This window comes from Octopus sinensis, linkage group LG10, assembly GCF_006345805.1.
Source record: "Octopus sinensis linkage group LG10, ASM634580v1, whole genome shotgun sequence".
NCBI lineage: Eukaryota > Metazoa > Mollusca > Cephalopoda > Octopoda > Octopodidae > Octopus > Octopus sinensis.
In genome coordinates, this window is record NC_043006.1 from 682,501 (window position 1) to 703,116 (window position 20,616).

General features: G+C 39.4%; 3 non-coding genes across 3 annotated transcripts; all 3 read right to left on the reverse strand.

Annotated features, from left to right (window-relative positions):
- Positions 1–2,980: 2,980 nt before the first annotated feature.
- Positions 2,981–3,072, reverse strand: Trnak-uuu. Its single transcript is given in 2 exon segments — positions 2,981–3,016; positions 3,036–3,072. It is a non-coding gene; the product is annotated as a tRNA-Lys (tRNA).
- Positions 3,073–5,953: 2,881 nt separating this feature from the next.
- Positions 5,954–6,045, reverse strand: Trnak-uuu. Its single transcript is given in 2 exon segments — positions 5,954–5,989; positions 6,009–6,045. It is a non-coding gene; the product is annotated as a tRNA-Lys (tRNA).
- Positions 6,046–6,500: 455 nt separating this feature from the next.
- Positions 6,501–6,592, reverse strand: Trnak-uuu. The gene is given in 2 exon segments: positions 6,501–6,536; positions 6,556–6,592. It is a non-coding gene; the product is annotated as a tRNA-Lys (tRNA).
- Between the last annotated feature and the right edge of the window lie 14,024 nt (positions 6,593–20,616).

The window sequence follows — 20,616 nt, forward strand, 5'->3', positions numbered from 1 at the left end:
ACGACGAATGATCACAATAAGCAGTCAGTTACCCTACCCTAGTCGTTACCACTCCCAATGTAGTATTCCTCACCATACAGGTGACAGGCACAGACATAAGATGCATTACGAATCTATAGCAATTGGAAGGGCGTGACCCAACTGAAATCAACATTAACAACTGTGTGACGTGAGGGCTAAGGAGAAATGAAAGTTGGAGTTTGCAAATGACCACTATACTGATACGTAACTGGACAGAATAAATATACAATCTATAAATGTCTTTGAATAACCAGTCACTCATCTGGGAAAGCCTTGAAATCAATGTTACCATCAGGGGACTATGTGTGACCGAGTGATAATAAAAAGACTGAAAGGAGATCTGCAATCAAATAACTTTACTCAACACTTTGCAACTGGATCAGTGGAGGCAAAGATGCCTCTCATTTACTTGACAATTTATGCAGCACATTGCAGAAATCACAATCTAAGTGTATGTCAAAGCAAACTCTTACACTGTTGTACCATTGAATTACAAATAACGCTCATCTTCTATGCTCGGATGACCCCACTGCTTCCAAGAGCACAACTATTCGTCTTTGCTTAGATAAAATGACAAAATTGCGGGTGTTAAGTCCCCATGAAGGGGTCTTTCTAGCTTGTAAGAAGATGAAATTTTATAAATATTACTTCATTTGTATCTAATATCTATGGTTAAAATTTCATCAACAGCAAAAATATATGAATTGTCATGGGGGTTGTGGCCCTTATGCATAGAATATAATTTCCAAATTTCATAAAGATCCATTCAGTACTTTTGACTTAGTTTTGGATCATAAATGAAATGACTAAAATTCGGGAGTTAAGGCCCCCATTAGGGTGTCTTAGAATCCTCATGTGAAGTGGAAACTTTGAGAATACTTCCTGATGTGTGTCAATTACCCATGGTTGAAATTTCAGCAACATCGAAAATTTATGCATTTTCATGAGGGGTTCTGCCCCCTTTAAGCCATCTGAAATTCAAACCAAAAATAATGCATTATACCCACCCTTATGCATTGAATTTAAGTTTCAAATATCATAAGGATCCATTCAGTGATTTTGGTCCATGAAATTGTATGAAACACACAGCATTACCCTTCTCCCTAGGCTTCGATTTTGTGTTCCAAATTTCATTATGATCGGTGCAGCAGTTTTCGAATGTATAAGTAATACACGAACACATAAACACATTGTCTTAAATATGAAAGTACACATATACATACATGTATATATATATATATATATATATATATATATATATATATATATATATATATATATTATATATATATATATATATATATATATATATATATGTGTGTGTGTGTGTGGTGTGTGTGTGTTGTCGAACCGCTAAATCATTTTATCGTAATTGTTTAGCGAACCGCTAATTCGATCATATGGATTAACTATTAAGTCAAATAAGCACGTGCTTAGGGCATCAAGGGAGGTGGAGGCACCACAGAAATGGTAAATGGTTTACGGTGCTGAAGACATCACTTTAAACTTGCTACACTAATACTCAGGATGCCTGTATCTCTACTAAATATAAATGCATATGTGTTATGCTAAAATTAATTTCGAGGATCTGATCAAAGACTTTGCAATTCAAAAAAGTAGGAAAAAAGCTTTTCAAATATAAATATGGTGGGAGTAGACAAAAATAAACATTATTTTCCTTCTTACTGTTTCGTTTCGTTTTGAAAAAAAAAATTTATTTTATGGATTGTTATTGCTAATATTTTGAATTACATATGCTTTTATGGGGGCACCAAAATCTTTCAAGTGCTTAGGGTCTCGGTGGGTCTTAATCCGGCCCTGTAGAAATGTCGGTATTATTATGGTCAAGATATAACACGTTTTTCTACTGTAATTTCAGTAAAATTTGTAGATATTAGTGTTATTTCTATTCAATGATATAACAAATAATATGTGTTCTCCATACGAAAAAATGAAGCAGCTTTCTATGAGGTAACATGTAATAGCATGGTAATAACAACAGCAATTTTGACCTCATGGCGGTGACCGTTTAGTGAGACATGCTCACGAAGAAAATTGCCGCATAAATTATAATGAAATGAACGATGATAGAAGAATCATTGTGATTGACTCTGTCACAACACACAGACAAGATAGACAATCGAAACCTCCAGTATTTTGGCGTCTGTGTTGTATAGGAACTGCTCAGTGTTTCAGTCAAACGTTGGTGGAATTCTCACTGGTGATTGATTGTGCAGGACGAGTGAGATTATGAATTCATACAGAAACGTAATGGTTTCTGGCATATATAAGGACCGCAGAAACAGAGAGAATGAAGTCAAAAGGTTACTTTTGAAGTGATTTAGTTAGTATCTTGAAGGGAATTCCCGGATCTTGGCCCACAGACGTCGAACTTCTAGTTTAATTTGACCTGTTGTTTTAGAAAATTATCATAGAGAAAATGTACTGCAATATGTATGGCGGAATAGGTATTTTGATGATGTGTTCGAAGATCGGTTGTTGAAATCTGGGTGCCGAGTTATGATAGATATTATATTTATTTAGATTAACTCATTCTGTGAGTGCCATGTATTGACCTGGTAATATTATGTTGTAATACTACAGCAGTTGCTCTACAGTATCACATATTCATAATACAGGCAATATTATTGATTAGTGATGAAGGCGACAAACTGGCAGAATCATTAGGAGGCCGGGCAAAATGCTTGGCGGCATTTCGTCGGTCTTTACGTACTGAATTCAAATTCCGCCGAGGTGGACTTTGCCTTTCTAGCGTTTCGAAGCCCATAAAACAAATACCAGTTGAACACCTGTGTCGATGTTGAAATTGCTGGTCTTACACCAAAATTTGAAAGTAAAATTGTAGCTCAGAGACAAATCATATGCATATGTCATCGTTTAAAAGACAAAGCGAATTTCTGTCAACGAATGCATTAACAGAAAAAGAAAAAACCGCTTACGCCCGCAGAGGGATTTGAACCCGCGACCCTCAGATTTCTTCACTTCATTACTCGTAAAAGTCTGATGCTCTACCGACTGAGCTATGCGGGCGGCTACGATCGATCGCATGCACCAATACTCTTTATTGGGAAAATACATTCTGATAAAAGTCATTTGTTCTGTCTTGTCCAGCGTAAATCTGTTAAAACCACATTCTTATAACACAGGAAATATACCGTTAAAACGTTGGCACTATGCCATTAAGCTCAGCCATGTCATAATGTCATAAAATAGGCAAGTGCTGACATAGGAATATTGTCTTATATGCAGGACAGTAAATAGCATGGACATTATGGTGTCAATGACTAAGTCAATGACCGCAGTGGCATCCGTCAAACGAAATATGTATTGACGAGTTGGCAGAATCGTTAGCGTGCCGGACGAAATGCTTAGCGGTTACATTGTGAGTTCAAATTCCGCCGAGGTCGACTTTGCCTTTCATTCTTTCGGGGTCGATAAATTAAGTACCAGTTACGCACTGGGGTCGATATAATCAACTTAATCCGTTTGTCTGTCCTTGTTTGTCCTCTCTGTGTTTAGCCCCTTGTGGGTAGTAAAGAAATGGGTTTTCAACATGGCAAATAACCTGCCCCACATGCACCTTACATTCTTTGTTCATCACGCAAGCGTAGTTCTATAATTTTGATACAAAATGTCACATATTTATGAGTAAAATGAATTTAGAAGAGACGAGAGAATGAGAATGGCTCGTGTTTACACTTAAAATATTTACAGTATATAAATGTTGCTTTTTAAAGAGCAGATCTTTGTGCTGTGGCAATTCTTTCAACAAGTCATTACTCCGCGCTCTCCAATGACTGAAGATGTAATTACTTATGTATTTATGTTTACCCTTGGTTTGTGTGTTTGAAGTCATGCACGAGTTGTATGATAACGCGAAGCAGTTTTGTCAATTCTGTCAAGACATTCATCTTAAGGAAAGAAAAAAATTGAAAAGAAAGCAAAAATAAATAATACATTCAGGCTTGCAAAGAAATTCGAATCTACAACTCTCGGATTCTTCTATTATATTTACTGCGAAAAGCTGATGCTCTACCGACTGAGGTACGCGGGGTGCGGGTGTGGGTGGGGAGTGTTGGCTATAAGCGTAGTTCTTCAGCGATAGCATTGTTGTGACAGTAAGTTTTTGATACCGCCATTTAATCCTATCGTCTGCTCACTGTGCGTAAATCTGTAAAAAGCACACCGTTAAAATAAAGGAAATATACTGTTAAGATATCGACAATCCGTCACTAAGTCGAAACACTTGTTATCCTATACTACAGAATATACAGGAACACATATTATACATTCAGCACTGGATTAAGTAATAAGTCAAATAAGCACGAGCTTAGGGCATCAAGGGAGGTGGAGGCACCACAGAAATGGTAAATGGTTTATGGCACAAAAGAAATCACTTTAAACTTGCTAAAATAATTCTCAGGATGCCTTTATCTCTACTAAATATAAATGCATATGTGTTATGCTAAAATTAATTTCGAGGATCTGATCAAAGACTTTGCAATTCAAAAAAGTAGGAAAAAAGCTTTTCAAATATAAATATGGTGGGAGTAGACAAAAATAAACATTATTTTCCTTCTTACTGTTTCGTTTCGTTTTGAAAAAAAAAATTATTTTATGGATTGTTATTGCTAATATTTTGAATTACATATGCTTTTATGGGGGCACCAAAATCTTTCAAGTGCTTAGGGTCTCGGTGGGTCTTAATCCGGCCCTGTAGAAATGTCGGTATTATTATGGTCAAGATATAACACGTTTTTCTACTGTAATTTCAGTAAAATTTGTAGATATTAGTGTTATTTCTATTCAATGATATAACAAATAATATGTGTTCTCCATACGAAAAAATGAAGCAGCTTTCTATGAGGTAAATGTAATAGCATGGTAATAACAACAGCAAATTTGACCTCATGGCGGTGACCGTTTAGTGAGACATGCTCACAAAGAAAATTGCCGCATAAATTATAATGAAATGAACGATGATAGAAGAATCATTGTGATTGACTCTGTCACAACACACAGACAAGATAGACAATCGAAACCTCCAGTATTTTGGCGTCTGTGTTGTATAGGAACTGCTCAGTGTTTCAGTCAAACGTTGGTGGAATTCTCACTGGTGATTGATTGTGCAGGACGAGTGGAAATGTGAATTCATACAAAAACGTAATAGTTTCTGGCATATATAAGGACCGCAGAAACAGAGAGAATGAAGTCAAAAGGTTACTTTTGAAGTGATTTAGTTAGTATCTTGAAGGAAATTCACGGATTTTACTCCCCAGATGACGAACTTCTAGTTTAATTTGACCTGTTTTTATAGAAAATAATTATAGAGATAACGTACTGTAATATGTATGGAAGACTAAACATTTTGATGATGTGACCGAAGATCGGCCGCTGAAACCCGAGTGTAGAGTTATAAAAGATATTATATTTGATTGGATTAACTCATTCTCTGAGGGTAAAATGTATTACTGTAAGTATATGTTGAAACAGCGCAGCAGTTGTTCTATAGTATTAATTATTCGAATATGTAAATGTATAAGGATTGATAGTGTTGTAAAAAAAAAAACATTGAAAATAGTTGGCGTCGAACTGGCAGAATGATTGGTCGGGCAAAATGCTTAGCGGCGTCTCATTCGTCTTCACGTTCACAGTTCAAATTCCGCCGAGGTTGACTTTGCTCTTCTAGCGTTTGGAGGTCGATAAAATAAAAACCAGTCGAACGATGGGTTCTATATAATCGACTTACCCCCTCTCCCGAAATTGCCGACCTCGTGCCAAAAACTGATATCAATACTCAGAGAATAATCAAATGCAAACAACATCTTTCATAAGTGATAGTAAATTTCTGTTATCAGATACATTTGCAGAAAATAGAAATTGCAGAAGACAAAAAAAAAGTCGGTGCTTGCGCCCGCAGGGGGATTCGAACCCGCGACCCTCAGATTCCTTCATTCTATTATACGTAAAAGTCTGATGCTCTACCGACTGAGCTATGCGGGCTACAACAAATAAATATGCTTCATTGATAATATTTATTGTGAAAATACATTCCGAGAGTTTGCGTTATTCTATTCGCTCACCGTAAATCTCTACCAATCGCACCGTTCAGTCGCCATGTATTACGTATAACACGCACTGATATTATTGATTAGTGATGAAGGCGACAAACTGGCAGAATCATTAGGAGGCCGGGCAAAATGCTTGGCGGCATTTCGTCGGTCTTTACGTACTGAATTCAAATTCCGCCGAGGTGGACTTTGGCTTTCTAGCGTTTCGAAGCCCATAAAACAAATACCAGTTGAACACCTGTGTCGATGTTGAAATTGCTGGTCTTACACCAAAATTTGAAAGTAAAATCGTAGCTCAGAGACAAACCATATGCATATGTCATCGTTTAAAAGACAAAGCGAATTTCTGTCAACGAATGCATTAACAGAAAAAGAATAAACCGCTTACGCCCGCAGAGGGATTTGAACCCGCGACCCTCAGATTTCTCCACTTCATTACTCGTAAAAGTCTGATGCTCTACCGACTGAGCTATGCGGGCGGCTACGATCGATCGCGTGCACCAATACTCTTTATATGTATGACTGTAGCTAACATGGATATTATTGCGTCTTTGGCTTTGTCAAAGACATCAGTGGCACCTGCCAAGTGAAATATATATCAACGGGTTTTCAACATGGCAAATAGGCCGCTATTCATAGTTAATCACCCAATCTAGTACTATATTCCTAGGACAAAAAGCCACATATTTCTGAGCAAAGTGAATGTTGAAGAAATGAGAGAATGGGAGTGACTCGTGTGTACAGCTGTAGTATTTGCAGTTTATGAATGTTATTTTATAAAGAACAGATCATTGTGCTGTGCCAATGTTTTCCAACAAGACCGTGATTTGTATTCTATAATAACCAAAGGAATAATCGCTGCCGCAGACCTAATCTCTCTCTATATAAAGCTGAAGTTGTCTGTGTATGGCAGGTTTGGTAGCCTTCAACTAACACTATCTCCTTCGAGACCCTGCGGCGCAAGTTGACCAAAATTGAGAGTATGATAGAAGAAGGCTTGCTCTTCTTTCCGTAGAAGAAAAAAAATTCAAATCAGACCATGTTAACACCAAAAATTATTTACATCAAAAAGGTGCTTTTTTTCTATGAAAATCCCTATTTTTTATGATTTTTTTGGCTGCTGTGTCGCCATTTTTAAGTGTATTTCAACCAGTTGAGTATCCGCATGGCGCGCAAAGCGACCAGAATTCAGGCGGCAAGAAAGGCCATGGAGGCCTGTGGAGTCGAGGAGCCTTCCACAACGACAGGTCAAACCCGTGCATAAGTCAGCTCCCACTCTGAGGGCAAGGGAGACACGAAGTTCATCCAAGCTGAGTAGGCCACCAACATTAGTCATAAGGATGGCATCAATCCAGTCATCGGAGTATTTGGCGCTAGCGACAGAAAGCGGAACCTTGAAAACTGGTCCGACTGGATGAAGAAGGAATCGAAGATGGCCTTCGAAAGTATGTTGTCTCTCGCTCTCTGATTCCGACAGTCCTTCACCTTTTCAGGAGCAGACAAGCCCAGTTCCCGCCAGCGTTGGAGAGCTTCACCCAATTCCCTGTTGGAACAGGTCCATGTTGGAGAGGAGCGGATGTTGCTCACCAGGGTGAACCAGGCGTGGGTGGAGGAAAGGAAGCAGGGGAGAGAGAGGGACGAACACTTACGAAGACCAAGACCTCCAAATCGCTTGGACAATGCAGCCTGATCGCGGGACGTTGGAGAAAGTCTGGCATTGACTAGGCATTCGAGTTTTTCAAAGATTAGGTTGTCGAAGCGTTGGAGGCACGATGGGAATCGGTAAGATGAGCTGACTCTGAGTAAATATAGAAGCTTAGGGATCGAGAGGTAATTCCTTGATGGGTCTCGATAGCTTCAATATTTTTCCGCAATTGCTCAAGGGCAACCACCTTCGACTGGAAGATGGGCTCAAAGGCAAAGTCAGTGATAGGGGCACCTAGAGAGCACCAAACCGATGGGGGAGGGACTGCAATAGAAGGGAAGGACTCTGCAAAACGGTCAATAGTTGGTTGATGTTGAGAAGCCGAGTGGTTGAAGATCCAGAGCTCACATTTGGAGCTGTTTACTTGGAGACCCCGGCGACCAAACCCCCTAATGGCGAGAACACTATCTGGAGGTCCCCACAAACAAGCATCGTCGGGAAACCAGACGTTGAAGTCTAGCTAGACTCCCATCTTGGTGATGTCATCTATGCCCAGTGCGAACAGATCGGGCTCGATTGGGTCACCCTATAAACTCAGTCACGTGTTATGTTATAATAAATCGTCGACAAACAAAAATATAGCCTCACAAACATGTCTGTTGCTGACGTGAATCTTGTGGAATGTCCATAACTTTGTTAAAAATAAGAGTGTCAAAGGGCGGCGAGCTGACAGAAGCGTTAGCACGCCGGGCGAAATGCGTAGCCGTATTTCGTCTGCCGCTACGTTCTGAGTTCAAATTCTGCCGAGGTCGACTTTGCCTTTCATCCTTTCGAGGTCGATTAAATAAGTACCACGCACTGGGGTCGATGTAATCGACTTAATCCGTTTGTCTGTCCCTGTTTGTTCCCTCTGTGTTTAGCCCTTCGTGGGTAGTAAAGAAATAGGTATTTTGTCTGCCGCTACGTTCTGAGTTCAAATTCCGCCGAGGTCGATTTTGCCTTTCATTCTTTCGGGGTCAATTAAATAAGTGCCAGTTACGCACTGGGGTCGATATAATCGACTTAATCCCTTTGTCTGTCCCTGTTTGTTCCCTCTGTGTTTAGCCCCTCGTGGGTAGTAAAGAAATAGGTATTTCGTCTGCCGCTACGTTCTGAGTTCAAATTCCGCCGAGGTCGACTTTGCCTTTCATTCTTTCGGGGTCAATTAAATAAGTACCAGTTACGCACTGGGCTCGATGTAATCGACTTAATCCCTTTGTCTGTCCCTGTTTGTTCCCTCTGTGTTTAGCCCCTTGTGGGTAGTAAAGAAATAAGAATAAGCATGTCATCTGCCAAATGAAATATATATTAACATTTTTTTCAGTATGGCAACTATATTTTCAGCAAATTCAACGATTTCATCTATCGTGCTTCTTCTCACATAGCAATCAATATATTTGCACTTATAATATCGATGGCAATAAGGAAAATATTTCGATTAACGAAGTGCCGGCAACTATAAAAATAATGAAAAAATTGTTTGTAAAATGTTCTATTGATACTGACAAAGTAAGAATATAAAATTAGAAACAAGTAAATAAATAGAAAATATCCAACTTTACAAAACCAAGGGAAAGAACTTTTCAATTGATTCTCTCCCTTACACTGCAAACTCCGATATCATTCATTGAAAATTTATATTTTCTATGAAGGCAGGTGGCGAGCTGGCAGAAACGTTAGCACATCGGGTGAAAGGCTTAGCGGCATTTTGTCTGTCTTTACGTTCTGAGTTCAAATTCCACCGAGGTCGACTTTGCCTTTCATCCTTTCGGGGTCAAATAAATAAGTACCAGTTACGCACTGGAGTCGATGTAATCGACATAATCCGTTTGTCTGTCCTGGTTTGTTCCCCTCTGTGTTTAGCCCCTTGTGGGTTGTAAAGAAATAGGTAATTCGTCTGCTGCTACGTTCTGAGTTCAAATTCCACCGAGGTCGACTTTGCTTTTCATCCTTTCGGGATCTATAAATTAAGTACCAGTTACATACTGGCGTCGATCTAATCGACTGGTCCCCTTCCCCGAAATTTAGGGCCTTGTACCTAGAGTAGAAAAGAATATTTTCTATGAAGGAAAATATACATACATACATACATACATACATACATAAGATATATATATATATATATATATATATATATATATGCATGCATACATTGGTCGGTAGTTCATATATTCAAAAGAGAAGCAGACTATTAGAATTTCTGACTTGTCTGCAACTGAAGAGATGTCTAATAAGCATGCCGCCCATAACAATCAAACACTGCATGTCAGTGGTTTCTCACAAAAAAATAAAATTCTTGCCTAATACAAACCTTAATTACCCAAGACAATTAGATCCTAATTATATGCACCTTAAAACAACGAACATAATTGGAGCACTCGCCCCAATACCTCACACCGTAAATACCAACTTGCTGAACGTATGCAACCACCCTTGCAACACCCTCCTCAAAATCTCATGCAAAATATAATCCTGAAGATTAGAGTCGCATCTCAAACATCTACTTGGAAATGGAATTCTATGCTCTCATGATTACCTTATCAAAGCAGGGAAAGAACCATACTTTCGTATACATCCGGTTCTCTTTAATTGTTAGGGGCCGACCAGAGCAATTCTTTGCCATTATCAAATCTCATTTCCCACCCGACCATAAGTACCACTCAATCTTTAACTGATCTACACTGAAACTATCCTATTCCACTACACCTCTAACATGGGGATCACTGATAGCCTCATCTAATAAGCACAAATTTAATAGACATAACCCACCAGCCACAACTAATAATAATAATAATAATAATAATAATAATAATAATAATAATAATAATAATAATAATAATAATCATCATCATCATCATTTAATGTCCACCTTCCATGCTAGCATGGGTTGGACGGTTTGACTGAGGGCTGGCGAACCAGATGGCTGCACCAGGCTCCAGTCTTGATCTGGCAGAGTTTCTACAGTTGGATGCCTTTCCTAATGCCAACCACTCCGCCAATAATAATAATAATAATAATAATAATAATAATAATAATAATAATAATAATAATAATGATAATGATAATAATAATAATGATAGGACCGTTTGAGCGGGATGGGCTACTCAACCTGAAGAAAATTCTAACTGGGCCCCACCTGCAAGGTCATGTGCTGTTTATCTTGATATGAGATCACCATGTCGCGCACATATGGTTGTGATGCATGTGCCTGGTGTACCCTTATCAGACGGGTAGTCATGATGGGTATACTGGGCTTCGTATATTTTACCCCAGTGTCACTTTGATGGCATGAACTGCTCTCTCACTCAATAATAATAATAATAATAATAATAATGATAATAATAATAATAATAATAATAATAATGATGATGATAATAATAATGAGAACACTAGCACCAACATCAATAGTACTATCTCTCTCTATATAAACGGCAGTTTGTCTGTCTGTGTGTCTGTGTGTCTGTCAGGTTGTACCCTCGCCCTGACCACAGCTTTCAACCGATTCTGATGAAACTTGACACACACATAGCCCAATGTCATAATTCAAAACTAACGCAGCGAAAATTTTGAAAAGTTCCCCCAGTTCTGAAAAAATTCGATAAATTCGACATGGGGTCAAGAATCTAACCTTTTTATATGCAACACATTTTCTGTTGTAGTTTTCGCAACTTGCAATCGATTTTCACCAAACTCATGGTGAAGCTTAATGTTACCCTAAGAAACTTAATTCTAACGTTAGTTTTCCATGCAATACCTTACCATCAGAAAAAATCGATAAAATCATGCCATTTTGGGAAATCGTGTTCAAATTTAAGATGACATATTTTCGACAATATCTTTCACAAATTGGCAGGAAATTAGAGGGAAAGGACTAGATTGGGATTAGTCGTTGCCTACTAGGGGCTCTTACATACCCGGGCAACGCCGGGCTATGCTGCTAGTTTACAATAATAGGGTTTGCGCCACCAACTGCAACAATAATGCTGCATTGACTATCTCTTACGAGACAAGAACATCTAGGCGGCAAGCTGGCAGAAACGTTAGCACGTCGGGCGAAATGCTTATTGATAGTTCGTCTGTCTTTACGTTCTGAGTTCAAATTCCGCCGAGGTTGACTTTGTCTTTCATCCTTTCGGGGTCGATTAAATAAGTACCAGTTACGCACTGGGGTTGATGTAATCGACTTAACCCGTTTGTCTGTCCTTGTTTGTCCTCTCTGTGTTTAGCCCCTTGTTGGTAGTAAAGAAATAAGAACATCTCTGCTCTCAATCCCCAATACTTACAACAACAGCACAGACTACATGGAGAATAACACGTATTGGGAGAGTGGATCGGAAAGAACTAACTTTACACATAACAGATCTTCTAGTTACGCAAACTCTAATACACTTTGCGGAAAGACTCCTAAACCAAACAAATCCTATTATATCTTCAAAATATGAGATAACTGCCCGTTCGTTGTAAGCTCACTGCAAAAGGCTTAATATAGTACATAAGTGCTCCGTTCTAAATGGACTCCAAAACATCACCAAAGTTTAGATTCTGGGCAAATAAATTCATTTGAACATGAAAAACATAGCAAAACTATTTTTCTGGCAGAACACATAATTACCTCAGGAAAAAGAACACACTACACATTATAGTCCATCATTGACTCAGGTCCTCCATACGAAAGCCAAAAAACTCCACGGTGGTTGTGTTTGAGCGAATCTCTGAACATCCTGTCACATAACCCTGCACAATTATTAAATAAGCAGCACGAGGCCTTCTCTTCGTGTGCTCATAAGTTTTTGAGAACCTTTAAATTTTACCATAAATCCAAATACAGTAAGACATTCTCGCTGATATGTAGTTTAAACATCTTACAAGCTCTCTTAATTAGATAAGTATTTTTACCTTACCATCATATCCTTTTTCATCTATTTATTTTATAGGTTATTTCTCCCTTAGTTCATATTTCTACACCACACCAATTTTATAATTAATCTAATACCTATTTGATTGCAACACAGTTATTATTATTATTATTTTCCGATTGATTTGCATTTTATTTCGACTTCCGACCAGGCCTCAACCAAAGAGTCCTAAGGCACGTATATATTACATGGAGTGAAACTTCCTGAGAATGTGGGCGGTTCATATAAGTACAATTTTTTGAGTCTCATAGATTGTTGGTTTCCCAGGGATCAAAAAATTTGTTACTGCCTTTCTTGATCATTCGCATAACATCTACAATAACAGGAATGGTTCTGGCTTTTAATCGCCATGTCCTAGATATCTCAATCTCAATGTCCTTATAGTTTGAGAGTTTTTCAAATTCCTTTGCTGAGGCGTTTCTATCAATAGGCACTGCCATATCAATTGTCTTAAGTCTTTGTTGGCGATGTCTGGTCTGTTATCATTTATTTGCCTGTCTATGTATCTCATAATCCCATAGGATGGTAACATTCTCTCCTACAGTGACTAACTCTAGACGGTGTTCATACTAGTTCTTAGGGTGCGGGATATCATAGTGACAGTATATGTTCCAGTGCAAGTAGGGGCCAACTCATTCATGCCTGGTTATATATTCTACAGGTGCAAGGACTGAGCAACCGGCAAAAATGTGGTCAGAACTCTCAGGTTTGTCATTTCAGTGTCTACACATTGCGTCTGTCTCATTGTGTATGACATTAGCTTGATAGTTCCAGGTAAGGAAACTCCGATCTTGTGCTGCTCGGAGAAAACCTTCTGTTTCGGCCTTCAAACCAGAACTCTGCAGCCACTGAGGAGTTCTCATATCTATATCAGCTTCACCAGCTCGTTTGAAATATCACCGATGCAATATTTCTTTCAAGCCAGTCTCAATATTTCTTTCAAGCTTTCGGCTCACAATCGTAAGGTCGTGAGTTCGATTCCCGGCGGCTCGTTGAGTCCTTGAGCAAGACAAATTATTTCACGTTGCTCCTGTCCACTCAACTGATAAAAATGAGTTGTGGCGGTAATTCAACGGGCCAACCTTGTCACGCTGAATGTCTTGAGAACTATGTTAAGGGTACGCATGCTTGTGAGTGATCAGCCACTTGTACGTTAATTTCACGAGAAGGCTGTTCCGTTGATCAGACCAACTGAAACACTCGTCGTCGTAACCGACGGAAGACCAGATGAAAGTGGTTGGATGAACATTTTATTTTCTTGTGGAAATATTTCATAATATCTGAAAGTGAATGAGAAGAAGAAGAAAAAAATGCGAAAGGGTTAGTATACGAACAGAAATGTATAATTTATGCTTCTTGCAGAAAACAAATTTTAGAGGAACTAAATTGTCATCTGTGTATCATACTTAACGTATATACGCTATTTTAATTTAATACTATTCAGAAAACCAGAATCGAAGCCTTTAGTACAGTTAAATTTATTAACTATTTACACATGTAATGGATATTGCAAGCATGAAGTGGATTCGATCCACCATAGCCAAATTTAAATTATCACTGCAACAGAACTTTTCCCACGGTGGAACAATGGTTTTTCTCTAACAGCAGTTTAATATTTCCCAGATGCTTTTAGCTAGGCCGAAATAGTGTCTTCACCACTTGACACTTTCTAACCTCTTCTACTTCACCAAAAGCTAGAATAGAGATAACAAGACCACCAACTAAATCTATTGTTCTCAATGATATACCTATCCTTTTGGATAGTTATAAAAGCAAGCCACACCCCAAGCAAAAAACCAGTTAGTCACAGTCGGTGACGACTCAACCAAGTAATCACTTTGGTGACGACGAAGTCTGCCTGACCAGCTAGAACCTTGGTCAGAGGGAGAAATGAAGTTTACTGTCAGCAACTGTGAGACAACACCCTACAATTCTCTCTAGCTCCAATTCTGTTCTCCCACAACAACATTCTATCGCTATCTGTGGATTACTACTAACTATTCGTATACGCTAAACTATGTAAAGAGACATTCTACCGCATCTAACTTTCTTTCGCATGCTTTTGGATTTATCATAACGTCCCCGTCGAGGCAAGGTTTTGTAACATAACGGTAAACAAACCTTTCCTTAAAACTTCATGCATTGTTCATCTTTCACATCCTACAGTATGCGATTATAACACATTTTTATCGTTACAACTGCTGACTCCGACATTTCATAATAATGTTTACTAATCAATCTTACAATTGGTAAATACTCCAAAAATAAAATCCTTATCGTTACCACTGGTGGCCCCGAACAAGAGAATTGCAGCCTTCCTAAGAACCAAAACTTTATCGTTACACACATTCAATAAGATCAGACTTCGTGAGCAGTAGACAGATGCTTTAGTAAACTCACTCACACCAAATACTTTATCCAGGTCTACCATGTCTAAAGCTCAACTTGTTGATTTAGCAGGCCTAAGTATTGAACCGAACATTGCCAGAGCAATCGATTTTGACGATGTTATTTCCTTGGCTGATTAGGTTTATAATTGTTTTGCATAAAATATTATCTGGTTGGTCTGATGTACTGGGAATAAAACATTGACGTAAGTTTACCATCGAGCATTTCAGATAACCTGGTTTTAGTTATCATGTTTGATTATGCATCCATAATAATACACAAAAGCTGCCTAATTTGTTTATATTTTATCATAAAAGACCCCCTGCGACTTTAACATTGCACGTTATCATTTTAAAATGACTTAATCAAGGATTTAAGATTCATTTACATCTTAATTTCTCAATTTTGAGTGGAGTTCCGAAAGCACTTTTGTTTTGTCCTGCGAAATTTCTCTCGGTTGTCCTGACGACCAGTGCTGCAGCTATCTACGAAACCTTGGCATATCCTTTATTGTTACTTTTATTAGCTATTGTTCTCCACCAGCCATGTCTGCAATCAAGTTCCGATCCCAATGTGGGAGACATTTGATAACCATTGATTAATGTAGGATCCCTTAAAATATATTGCAGATATTTTACATCGACACTGTAGATGAAATACTGGTTTTTTTTTCTTGCATATTCTGTACACGTCTGATTCCACTCCCAGCCTTCTCAAATGGTTTTTTTGTTTGTTTTTCTATCATTTGCTCCTGTATGTTAATGAAGAAACAAATTAACCAAGAATCAAAGTTACGGCTTATTCATCCATACATTTTTTTCCTAATCTAAGCTATTGATTAAATACTGGGCGTGGGAGAAAAACCTGCCACATTTCACACTGATATTGACGTAATGCCGGTCAAGTTAGATGATAACGGTATCATCGTGTAAAAATTAACACTTCCTTCTCCAAGCTTAGATTCGAAACCGAATCTAAGGATTCTCGCTTGTCCAAACCACCACGATCAACAGGCGCGAAAAAAGGCTTTCTTTGTTCTGTCAAAAAAAAAAAAAAATGATAAATCATCTCCCTTTCACTAGGACCTCAGCCGTCCCCAAAGTCCATCCCCTCCTCACCGGGGTGGGGACGCTGGCAACGGGTAGTGTCAGAGCTATGCCGTCGGGAACTTCGGTTCCTGGTAGGGCCACCCAAGGCGGATTGGTCTGACACCGAGTGGTATTAGGGCCACAACCCGGCAGACGGGGCTCTGGTGAAAATCCTCGGAGTGTCTGTTTGTGTCCCCAAAGTCCATCCCCTCCTCACCGTGGTGGGGACGCTGGCAACGGGTAGTGTCAGAGCTATGCCGTCGGGAACTTCGGTTCCTGGTAGGGCCACCCAAGGCGGATTGGTCTGACACCGAGTGGTATTAGGGCCACAACCCGGCAGACGGGGCTCTGGTGAAAATCCTCGGAGTGTCTGTTTCGGCAACCGGCGGCTCCTCGGTCGTTCTGTCCCTGCGTCTGCGGATAATCTGCGGCAAACAGAATGTCTCCACACGCGGGATTGTTGGGGACCGCTTGTGAAATCCACATATTCCCACGAAACTTCTTCCATGAATTCTCAATGGCGAATACAATGAGCCGTGATGTCCTTCTCCCAACAGGCGGAAACGAGCGGGGGGGGGGGCAGCTGAAGACCTGGGTTACGACGATCAAGGAGGACCTCTCCGTGCTCACGGAACCGCAGGTGGTCGGCCTGCGCCGAAGGAACCGTGACTAGCTCGCTATCTCCAGTGAAGTGGCGCAGGACCGTCGTGCGTGGGCTGCCATGATTCGAGATGCCTCGAGGGTGGTAGAAGAAGCCGACTCAACCCGCCCAGGGTGAATGTCGCCACAAGTAGTAAGTAAGTAAATGTTAGGCGAAGTTCAAATGGGTAGAAGCTGACCTACTTAGGCACAACCTCTGCTGCAGTATGTTTGTCCTTCTAGCTGCCACAGCGGTTATAAAATACCGTGGTCAAGAGAGAGACGGACAGAAAGGCTTTGGCAGACAGACTGAAAGGTTCATGGCAGACTACATTCTCACACACGCACACACACACACACACACACACACACACACACACACACACACACACACACACACACACATTCAGTTCTGACATATCACTCCGCACAGATGTGCCCTGTTTCTATTTCTAGCAACTCGTAGTAATTGTCAACAATTACATGTAGTGAAGAATATTGTATACCAAAGGCAAATGCATGTACAGTCAATAAATTAACTATGAATCGATGTCATTTATTTGTTTACTTCAAAGGTATCCACCTGCCTATCGTATTTGTTCACCTTAACCCATACTGATACACACTTAACCACTGCAATCACATAGCTAAATTCTGTTGTGTCTGGGGAGAGTCATTTTCTTTTTGTGCCTTATTATGTAACGCCACTCACCGGTAAAATTTCCACTTATTTCTTATTTTTATTTTCCTAAAATTTTCGTTGCGTCTTGCAACCTTTTCAAAAAAACTCTCCCCAGACACAACAGAATATGCTTCAACACACGAACTCATATACTCTTACTCTTTTACTTGTTTCAGTCATTTGACTGCGGCCATGCTGGAGCACCGCCTTTTAGTCGAGCAAATCGACCCCGGGACTTATTCTTTGTAAGCTCAGTACTTATTCTATCGGTCTCTTTTGCCGAACCGCTAAGTGATGGGGGCGTAAACACACCAGCATCGGTTGTCAAGCAATGCTAGGGGGACAAACACAGACACACAAACACATACATATATATATATATATATATATATATATATATATATATATAATATATATATATATATATATATACGACAGGCTTCTTTCAGTTTCCGTCTACCAAATCCACTCACAAGGCATTGGTCGGCCCGGGGCTATAGCAGAAGACACTTGCCCAAGATGCCACGCAGTGGGACTGAACCCAGAACCATGTGGTTGGTTAGCAAGCTACTTACCACACAGCCACTCCTGCAAGCTAAATTTTCATCGCTTGTTTTTCAGTTACTATCATAGTTTAAACCGGGCACATTGAGCGCTTTCCGCTGAAACAGTTATCAAGAACAATGGATCTGGAAGCTTTTATTTGACGCGCGCTGAACTCCACAATAAAGTGTATCATTTCAATGCAGCTTAACTGTTAATCCCTCAGGATATTTTGCAGTTACTTGCTCAGGTTGCATCAGATTTCGTTTTACGAAACATTAATTCTTCCTATTCATTTTGATTTTTTTTTTCCCCAATCAAATTTCGTTTTTCTCACAAAACTGTATTACTAATTTAACTCTGTCTGGTTTTAGTTATTGAACCGATGCCATGATGGAAACATCTTTGAATGGTGTTTTAAAATCGATTTTATTGATTCCAGCACTTATAGTCTTGCACTTATTTTATCGAACACAGATAATCTCTGCCTATAGTGTAATTAGTTACTATAATGTCTATAATATAATTAGTATTAATGTAATTAGTATTAATGTAATTAGCTACTTTCAGCTGAGTATGAAGAATTCAAAACAGGAATATATTGCTTTGGTGTGAAGAAGAGGGGCAAAAAGCCGAATGTTTCTGAAAGGATATTTCATCAGGAAGCGATGTTTCAGATCTGTGAACTGCTGATGCTGACCAATTACCGTTGTAGGCCATCGTTAGTTTTTTTTAATTTCTTTTTTTCAGAATCCCATTTTACTTCCAGTTAAAACTGTCTCCTTCACTTCATTTACACAGCTTCAATAAATTGAGCCTGTTTGGTATTTTTGTCTTCATGAGAATCGAACCCTCTACTCACCTGTCTCTTCACGTGCACTGCGATTAATAACTCATCTATGAGAAATCGAACCAGTAAATGTTACCGTTCGTAAATCCCAGTCTTATTCATGAGCCATATTTGCTTTGTGGAGGCACGTGGCTTAGTGGTTAGGGTGTCAGCATCATGATCGTAAGATTGTGGTTTCGATTCCTGGACCGGGCGACGCGTTGTGTTCTTGAGCAAAACACTTCATTTCACGTTGCTCCAGTCCACTCAGCTGGCAAAATTGAGTAACGCTGCGATGGACTGGCGTCCCCCCAGCTGGGGAACACATATGCCATAGAAACCGGGAAACCGGACCCATGAGCCTGGCTAGGCTTTAAAAAGGGCGCAGTGGAGGCGCAATGGCCCAGTTAGGGCAGCGGACTCGCGGTCGGAGGATCGCGGTTTCGATTCCCAGACCGGGCGTTGTGTGTGTTTATTGAGTAAAAACACCTAAAAGTTCCACGATGTTCCGGCAGGGGGTGGTGGCGACCCCTGTTTTACTCTTTCGCCACAACTTTCTCTCACTCTCTCATCCTGTTTCTTGAGTAACGCTGCGATGGACTGGCGTCCCGTCCAGCTACGGGAACACAGAAACCGGGGAACTGGACCCATAAGCCTGGCTTGGCTTGAAAAGAGCGACGTTTAACGTTTTTGATATTTGCTTTATTCCTATTGGCATTGACTGCCAGACTCAGTCATCCCTAATTGCTTCTCTCATCAGACCACGCACTTGCTCTGGTACAACTTTCCAATCATATCAACTTATGATCCAATGATAATTCACAGAATGATCGAGTTTCTACAAGTTTCATTTCCTTTGCTGCAAAGTTTATAAAGTTGGATCTCACTAATCTGGCATCGTTGCGACCAGTGGAATACCGGATTAGGGATTTTGATAGATGACTGGTGGTTAGATTAGCACACATAGTTTACGTAACAGCTAACCATTCAATCCTCCACTGAAAATATCTTGTAAACCGGAACAAGCTGGTTAATAATGAAAAAACTCAAAATACCATTTAAAAGCAAGTTAAATTTTAATGAAGAACACGGCTGAGGTGCGGTAATTGTGTTGATACGTGTACAAGAGTTCGCCTCTTCCAAAGGGAAGAAATAGAGTTTATAACTATGCAGATTTAGATGACAGAAAATTGGGGCCACGATGGTTACCACCTTCAACTTGAAAGATGACTGAAACATTAGGAAGGGGTCATTAAACTGGTACAATATCTTTCTCGGGAACTGATAATGATGGCTGGAGCAACATCTGGGTGAGTAGAAATCGATGGCACTGGATATCTAAATATCATCTATTTGGTCGCGCGATTCTTTAGTAATATCTTTTACCGTTTTATTTCTATTGAAATAGCTTCGTTGAAATTAATTTTGAAAACATGGAAGAATTTATGAAATGATACCATTATTAAGCTGGTGTTTCGAACATAAATTAACATGAAATTTTGATTTACGGTTTTAATTTAGATCATTTTAGCTAATTTGTTTCGATATTTTTGTTGAAATTCACTGCCTTTGTTTCCATTTTCGAAATAATGAAAGATTCAGCAAAATAAATTTGTCATTATTTAGCAAGTTTTTCAAACATGAATTCACATGAAAGTTTGATTTACAGTTTTAATTTAGATAACTTTACCAATTCCGTTATCTATTTTTGTTGTACATTCTCTTTGTTTCAAT